General features: G+C 48.0%; 1 long non-coding RNA gene across 1 annotated transcript in view; it reads right to left on the bottom strand.

Moving 5' to 3' along the window:
* The window catches only part of LOC142046854 (uncharacterized), a 28,250-nt gene extending 19,922 nt beyond the window's left edge, over positions 1-8,328 (bottom strand). The window contains exon 1 of the long non-coding RNA XR_012655896.1: positions 8,277-8,328. This is a non-coding gene — a long non-coding RNA (uncharacterized LOC142046854). The remainder of the gene's footprint in view (positions 1-8,276) is intronic.
* Between the last annotated feature and the right edge of the window lie 626 nt (positions 8,329-8,954).

Genomic DNA, 8,954 nt, shown 5'->3' with positions numbered 1-8,954 from the left:
ACCATATTGGTGTTTCTCAACGCAGGGGTGGTGGGATGAGTTTGGGGGTTGCAAGTGCCGGGCTGGCATTAGGGGGTGGCAAGCAGGGGCCCTGCGAAGCTGAGAGACATGCTGAAGCCTGAGTCCTGCTGCCCTTTGCTGAAAGGGGTTCAGTAGTCTAGAAGGATTGAGAGCCGCTGATTCGAAGAACAGAGATATTTGCAGACAATCCTTTTGATACGATCTTTTAGAGCTCTTGTAATAATATGAGCCCCCAATAATTATCTCAGGAATCTGTTCTAATTTAACCGTATCAAATTATTTTTCCTCTCCATTTCAATCCATTCTCTCTTATGCATTTACAAGGAGACCTTCGCTCTCTTGGGCATCACAAGTACCAGAAACCTCTTGCTAACCTTCCCGGTGGCTGTGATGTCTCCTCTGGCAGCTGACTCTTCAGGTACCTGTAATATCACCGAATGCTGAATTAGGGCATCATTAGCAAACCTGGAAAAACAGATTTCATGGCAGGAGAACAGTGGTTTGAAAGAATTTTTGAAAAGTAAATGAAGCACAGAAATCTGTTTTAATCTCCTTTGCCTAGGCCAATTAGCAGTGATGTTCAAGTCACATTTCTGAGCTTTCCTACAATTCAATTTTCTTTCTACAGTTAATTTCTAACTAGAGATGGACCTAAAAGTCAGACACAGAATCTAAATCACTCAGAACCATGAGGCAGTTCAGCTCTAGGTCCAGATTTCAACTTCACAGCTCAGGTTTTATTTTTATGATGGACCAGTTCAGAACCCCAAATCCCACCCGTCTTGTGAGGTGGGTTGGGTTTGGATCTGAAATTTAAGAACTGGAAATTGGATTGAAGCTTCGTAACTGACCACTTTTCTTATTAACATTACAAAGTTTAAGAGTGTGACTTTCCAGTTCTTACTCTTTAACATATTCCAATATGAAGGCCCCAATCCAGCAAATTTGAAAGCATATGTTCAGTTATGTTCAGCATGGTCCTTTAAAATCAATGGAACTGCTCAAATGCTTGGACTTCACATGTAAGTACTCTGCTGGGTTAGTGCCTTCAGAAAAAATGAAATAAAATATCAGTCATAGTTTCAGGGGAACTGCACTTGTATTCCTCTGCCTCCCGATCACTCCTGGAACCTGCTGCCACCCCTGCTCCCTCTGCATCTGCCTCCCCATTGCCCTTGGGCCTGCTGCTCCCCCCACCCCACTCATCTCTCCTTTGGTCCCCTGCTGGCTTCCCCCACATTGCCCTAACCTCCCTTCTGCAGCCTCACCTGCGCACCAGGCAGGCTCCGCTGCTGAGCTGTTGTATCTGCAGCTGCTGTCAGCCCAGTCTCGCTTCCCTGCTCCCAGCACCGCTTAGCCTGGCTCAACGAGAGCACCCAGTGCCGGTGCCTTTCCCAGGCACATCCCATCCTGGCAGAAATTAGGAGTGGGGGCAGGTGACCCCACACATGGCCTCTGTGGTAGGACAGCAATGGCTACAGAATGAAGGCTCTGGGATATGCTCAAAGAGGAAGCTTGTCCTTTCCTTGCTGCCCTGGCTTGTTAATGCAGGGATGCCTGTGTTCCCAGCCTGGGCAGCTGTTGCTGTCTGAGATACTAGCCAGCCTTCTAAATCAGCCTCTGAAGCAGTGCTAACTCCACATGGCAGGAAGTTGCCAGAGAAGCCATGGAAAATCGCTAGATGTCTCTAGTTAAGCATTCAAAAGATGTCAAAAATATCATTAAAATTTCCGCAGAATTCAGTGGAGAGTTCTAGCTCTATATCTACCTGTGACTGGGCGAGAGGACATTTCCAGATGCTGAGCAGAAAGCAGCAGCAATGCTGGGTGCTCCTTCCGCAGCTGGATAGTCTAGGAAGCTGAGTTTATTTTAACATTGCTGACTGGCTCTGTTGGTGTCTTTCAGCTGGTAGGGGGCTGGCAAGGGGTTTCTGGCTGTCCTGGTTAAATGGGGTAGGGCTGGGGTCCCTGTCTAGTCCTCCCTTTGGAGTTCTGCTCCCTGGGTGCACAGCTCAAATTCTCTTAGACTCCTTTAGATTCTCTCTTGGGCAGCATGGAATGAATTCCACAGGAGCCTTTTCTCAAGGCAATGGCTGCTCTAGGGGAGGCAGGTTTGCTCTGCCCGGGACAGCTCATCCCCGCAGGGGCTAAGAGAATCTTGGCCATGCCCCCAGGGAGCAGAGCCCCAAAGGACGGGCTGGATGGGCAGCAGGGGGGATCGGAGAGGCACCCGGTGCAGGGATGGAGACAAGACTCTGGCACCCACAGCACCTGCTGTCTTCAGGAGGGATTGAAAGGGGACCTAGTGCAGCGATGGGAATGGGGATCTGGCATCCCCAGCACCCACTGTCTGCAGGGTGGATCGGAGGGGCATCTGGTGCAGGGATGGGGATGGGGCTCTGCCACCCCCAGCACCCGCTGTCTGCAGGGTGGATTGGAGGGGCAGCTGGTGCAGGGATGGGGCACTGGCACCCGCTGTCTGCAGGGTGGATTGGAGGGGCACCCAGTGCGGGGATGGGAATGGGGATCTGGCACCCACATCACCTGCTGTCTGCAGGGGGAATTGGAGGGGCACCTAGTGCAGGGAGTGGGGATGGGGCTCTGCCACCCCCAGCACCTGCTGTCTGTAGGGAGCAGGAAGCTAAAGGGTGCCACAACCATGGCTAGGATACATGTTTTCAGAGGCATTTACCAGACTGGGTCAGCCTCCCACTGCAGTTTGTCCTAGGCATTGAGCTGGGGCAGAGACTCCAAACTGTGTGTCGTGATGGGAGCCAGGCTGGGTAAACTGCACCCATGTGGGCTGTCATCTAAATTCAAGCTGTCTGTGGCCTGCCGCCTCATGGCCTGGGCATGTCCCTTCCCGTTTGAGGCTGCAGTGACTTGCTGCCCTCCTCCTGGGGAAGAAATGACATCCGATGGGAATGGTGGGGCAGCAGATGCAAACAGAGGCATATCGTGTGACCAGCCAGCTCACCACTGACAACCTGCAAGTGCCCCGGGGGCCACTGGTGGTCTGTGGAAGGCAACATGGCCCAGTGGTTAATGCTAGCCTGGACTCGAGACCTGGTGTCCCTTCCTAGCTCAACACAGACTCTTGCCCAAGGTCACACAGTCACTTACATCTCTGGGCCCGGTGACATCTCCCTCATGGGTATTGTAAGGCCCTCAGAGATGACAGCAAGAGGGGTGGGGGGTTAAAGCGGGAACACACCCATATGAAATAACATGCTGCATGTTCTGTACTCCTGGATAATATCGAAAAACTCTCTATCACACAGACCGGAATCCTCACATTTTGGGGGGCCCTGCCCAATGGCAGCAAAGAGGGAGCTTCAGGTATCTGGCTGAATTTGTAATGGAAATAGATTAATCCATTAAGATAATTCACATCAATTGATGATGCTCTGCCATGGCTTTTTGGAACTGCCACTTTCAGCCCCTCGGGTTCCAGGCCTAGAGATGTTTTGCTCATGGTGGGAGAGATCTGGTTAAGGCACAGCAAGGGGTGCACACATGATGCCAGTTCCTATGCAGCTGTTCTCTGTAAGTGGGAAGCAGGATGTAGATGGAGAACAGTGCACATCTCTTCTTGCTGTTAGTAATGATCTGGGGCTGTTAGCAGGTAAGAGTGGGATTCCTTAGAGACCCTATCCCTATGGGCCCCTCCCTGTCTGAACTTGCATTTAGAGAGAGGTTTTTGTCTTGGCAAGGATGGGTCCTCATTTTGCATAGTGGGAATTCCCCTCTCTAGGGATTTGATTTAGGAGCAGTGCTAAGGAATGACGAGTGACATGTCATGGGGGCAGATACCTGGCTAACATACAGGACCTTCAGGATGGAGGAAGGCCAGCCCCAAAGAGGAAAAGGATGGACAGATGAACGTTCTTGCAGCCCAGAATCAGTAGTTGGTTTTGCCCCTTTTGCTCTCCACACATCTGGAATAAGAGGCTAAGTGTTCGTCTGGGGCACAGCAAAGGATGTGGGCAGGCAATCCTCATGGCATCCCACACCGTCCTGCTGTGAGGGACCTGCAGCCAGAGGGTGCTTCCCTCTCCCTGCCCCTAGACTCCTGGTAAACATGATTCCCAGACCAAGCTTTCTGCTGCCTCCACTTGGATTTATGAATAAAACATTTCCATGGTAACCGTGACACATGGTGCAGTAATTTTCAACATCTCTGCAAAAATATTGTTTTCCAGCTCTTCAAAGCAGCTGTTTGTCACCTGGGACATTTCATGTGTGTTTGTGTATTTTGCTTCCAGGTGCTGGATTGAGAGCCTATCCATTCACTGAACAAGCACAGCCCAGGCAGTGGGCATATGCTGATTTGCTTCAACCTGCTGTGGAGCTACCTGCCAAGGGCAGGTCAGTGCTCAGTCTAACTAGCTTTCTCACCTCTGTGGAAGTCCATCCAGCAGGAACTGGATGGAGACACCAACTCATTTCATAGGCCAGAAAGCAGACGTCAAATGTAAGAATGTCTGGTCACTACCAATCTATGTTGAAAGGCTTCAGCGAACATTGCAAGACTGCATCTTGGCTTTCAGTGATATTGGGATGGGATGTTGCTGTGAAGACGTCTATCACTCCCTTGAAAGTTCATGGCAGCCCCAAAGATGCGGTGCATCAAAAGAAGAACCTTTCTGTTGCGATTATACCAGACTTCAGCTAAGTAGTCTGCTGGCCCCAGCCAGGTGTCATGCACTGATATGGCTTCAGAAGCTAGCTCAGGACTCTGGGACCCCCACAGGTCCCACCTTTTTTGCAAGGACAAATCGAAAATGTATGGGGCAACTCTTGCAGCAATGGTTCCTACTCGGATTATCTTACCCTTCACCACCCTCCATTGAGCACTGTTGTGAATGGACACTGTGGCCCAGAGAGCTTTGTGGCTTAACCCTGAATTCAGTTTTTCCTACTAAACTCTCTTACTCCAGTTAAAAAAAAAAGTCTGCTCCTGCTATCTGCATATGTAGCCATCTTTTCACTCTGTGAGTTATGCACCTAGCTGAACAGGGCACTACTCCACCCTGAGTAAAGTGACAAAACTGAGGGAACTAACGTTGCTTAGCTAAAGCCCCCAAAGCCCAGAAATGGTGGTGGAGAGAAGGCTGCTCATTGTAAAGGCCCTTATCTGGCTCACATCTTACTGTCTGCCCACATGTCCTATGTTGGAAGGTCTTTGTCTAGTATCTCTTCCCTCTCGTGGCCTCATGTTTGTCTCTCATGTCCTTTCCTTTCTATGCCACAATCTCTACCTCATTTCTTGCAAAGACACTTCTGAAGGGAAGCTATTTCCCTGCCAGATTTCAATCTCCTGATCTCAGCCATTGGAGTGCTAGAGCTGTTCAAAGAGAGGTTGGAGAACTGTTTTATTGTTAGCGTTAATCTCACACCCCCAGATGGACAGTCCAGTTTTCTCAAACTTGCGGGGAAGCTAATAGTTTTGGAAAGTTATAAGTAGCTGAAAGCAATGGGTTGGGATCGACATGGGGACATTACCTGTTCTGTAGTTGTCATTGCTGCTGCTTCTGCTAGAACAGACACTTTGGCACGTCTCCATTTATACTGGAGGCTTTTCCTACCACTCCACCACAGTGATCATTACTGCTAATAACCTGGCCTTTACATAGTGTCACGCATCTGGACATTTCACCAGGCCAGTCCTCCTTGAGTCTGTCACTACTCGTACACATGCCTCCCTGCCACCGTGGCCATGTCTATTGTGCCTCATTGTCTCAACACTCTTCTGGGCAAGCCAGGACGGCAGCTGTGCTGCTGGTTCCTCCCACTGCCCATGGGCTAAGAAGCTTGGCAGAGTGGAACCTCACATCAGTGCCTGGCTGTTGTCTTGAAGGATTAATTGACCAGCCTCCCAGGGCTCCCATTCACTCTGAAATGTGATGTGCTCCCCAGAGACACCATGTGTTCCCCAGAACAGTAAGTGAACTGGCTGGCCGAGCTATGCAAACACCTGTCCATCTCCTGTGCTGCCAGCCAGTGTCACTCGCTGAAATGTTCCACAGCACGTGGGGCTGGAGGCGACTTGGTGGTTTCCTCTGCCAGCAGCAGTTCCAGAGAATGGAGCTGCGGTGAGGCCAGACCCTGGAATGAACAATTCCCAAGCTCACTGGGTGTCATGAGCTTGGTCTGCCAGCTTACGCGCCAGCTCCCCACAGTGCAGTAAAAGACTGGTAGCGTGTTCTTATCCGCCTGATTTCCACACCCTTTTGCCTGCAGGCCATTTGTTCCATGTGTTGCCAGTGACACCTGCTGAGTTAACAGGCACTAACACAGCAGGTTTTACTCACTAGCAGACCTGCTTTTAATTGTCTTTTGTGCTCTGAATCCTCCCCAAGAGCCAGGCAATTCCTTTCCAAATCTGTGTCAGCTTGATAACAAATATGCAGGCCCTGCTGTCGTGGGTCACTTTTATCCTCTGGGGCATTTAGGCTGTGGCAGCTCTATGTATATAACTTTGATTATGTTTGCAAAGGTTTGGGCGGGCAGATCCCAGCTGACTTCCGCCTCCAGCCCATTTACTCTTGAGGGCATTCTGTACCAAAAAATAAATTCTGCACCAAAAAAATTAAAATTCTGTGCACATTTTAAAATTATGCAAATTGTATTTGTCAAATAAATGTTGTGGCTCCAGCATGCCTTTGGGGGGTACAGACCAGTGGCTGCACATAGGTGGGAGATCATTGTACAGCTCCTCCTCCGGGGACCCAGACTCTCACAGCGCAAGGACTGGGCCTGCCCCAGAAATACCCCAGGGCCCTGCCTCTCCGTGCCGGGTGCACCAGGTGTGGGCAGTGTAGCCCTGATTATTAATCAGTATTAATAATAATTATTAATTACTAATTAATTAAAAATCAGATTAAATTAAATTAAGTGGATAAATTACACCAACCCTACTAACCCACCCCAAATCAGGCTACAGGCTGGCGAGCCAGCCAGGAGGTTTGAGGAGTGTGTGACAGGATTTTTCAGGGATTCCAGGCATTCCTGGACCCTTAAGAGAATTTTCCATTGACACTAACTAAATGGTTAAATTTCAGTGATTTGTGATCTCTGTCTCTCTTAAGAAAAACAGAGTGAGCATAACATCCTGTGGCTTCGGCTTGGCAGCAAGCCCAGTATTTCCATTTTGTATGGTGGTTTAACTTAAAGTTTTGACTTAAAGTTTAAATTTAATCTTGCAAAATAAGGTAGAGTTTTTGATTAATTTAATATTGTTTAAGCTAATACACGCGCTTAAGGGGTTTGTAAAGGTTGAAGTTGTAACAAATGGTACTGATAAGATATTAGCAGTTGCATTGGATCCGATGACCCACACTAGTGGTGGCGGGGGAGTTGACAAAGCAAGGTATTAATCGCTGCCAGAAAGGCTGCAGTCAGTCAGAACTTAAACAGTTCAAAGATACCTTATCTCAGTCCCCATGACTCTCCCGGACTGCACCTCTGATCCGTCTGCCTCTATTCCCCCGATATTTGGCAGGTCCCGACAGAGGAGAAAGATCTCTCGATTTGCTATAAGCTATCGAGAAAAGAGAGGGAACTCACCCCCATCCCTCTATTACTTGGGACTTCTAGGATATAAAGCGTAAAACCGGTTAAAAGGGCATTACTTCCTGTTGTTTCTGTGAAGGGACGCCTTCCGTGTCAGAGTAAACCAATAGAGTATTTATTCTAGTGAATATACTAGAAAAAGATAGAGATGAATTCTCTATTTCTTATTAAGAGTGTTAAAAGTGAAGAAAGGGAAAGAGTAGAGTCTGTTGGAGTTGCCAGTAGTCTGGCATTAGAAAACTTTGCCAGGAAATATATTCAGGAACATGGAGGAGGTTTAGAACAGCTGAGAAATAGCGAAATGATTCTGAGCAGAGAAATCATAGGGTTTTGTGAGCAATGTATTTGAGGAAGAAACAGAGCAGAAAAAGAAAAGGGCTAAATTGGTAAAGGGAATAGCTGTTGAATGCCTGCTTGAGGCTTGTAGTTCATTGGGAAAGAAATTGGATAAAAAGATGGAGTTACTCAGGGAAGTTCAGCAAATGCTGGTGGCCTATAGAGTAGACCATAGTTGGATGTTGGAAAAGATTAAAGAATTAGAAAGGGAAGAAAATATGGCAGAGGAGGATAAAGAATCGATTCCCATCCCTATTGGTATGGTGGAACCAACAGAGGTAGAAAAATCTACTGGGCCAATAACTAGAAGTAAAACAAAAGAATTAGCTCAGGCTGACACAGTACCTTTAGAAGCAGAGTTGGAGATTAAATCTGTAGAGCCATGAGAGGAGTCAGAAGAGGAAGTTAACAGTGCAGAAGTTACTAACAATCTGCAGATAAAAGGAGGAAGTCCTGAGATGACGCCACAGAAGGTGGAGACAAGTGTCATAGAAAAGGCGGTTAGTGACACAAACGAGGAAATAAGTGAAGCAAAGGGGGAGGAAAAATCTTCTTTGTTAGTGCCAACTTCTAATAGTGAAGAAGCAGTGCCTTTAGAATCGGTCATTGTTCAGGGATTGGAAGATGCTGTATCACAGGTAACACGCGTAGCTAGCGCATGTGATGTAGTAATCTCTAAGTTACAACAGAGAGAGCTACAACAACCTGGGAATAGAATTCCTGCTCCTCCACCCAATATTACATTAGCACCATATAGAGTAGAAGATCCAGTCCCTTTGGGTGGACATTTATTGGCATTTGGGCAATCAATGTTGCCTAGATTCCAAGAATTTCGTGAGTCCCCTACACCCCCGTGGTATATGTTGGTATCACCTGGTGTACCGCTAGAACGCTCTACTACACCAGACTTTAGCGGACTAAGGGATGTCCTGTGTCAATGTGGAGATGCTCTGAATGTAAGACACAGATGTTTTATGGAAAATTATCCTACATATGCAGGATTATTTCCAGTGGAAAGTTTTG

This window comes from Chelonoidis abingdonii, chromosome 5 (assembly GCF_003597395.2).
Source record: "Chelonoidis abingdonii isolate Lonesome George chromosome 5, CheloAbing_2.0, whole genome shotgun sequence".
In the NCBI taxonomy this organism is placed as follows: Eukaryota; Metazoa; Chordata; order Testudines; family Testudinidae; genus Chelonoidis; species Chelonoidis abingdonii.
This window is presented reverse-complemented; position numbering and strand designations above follow the sequence as displayed.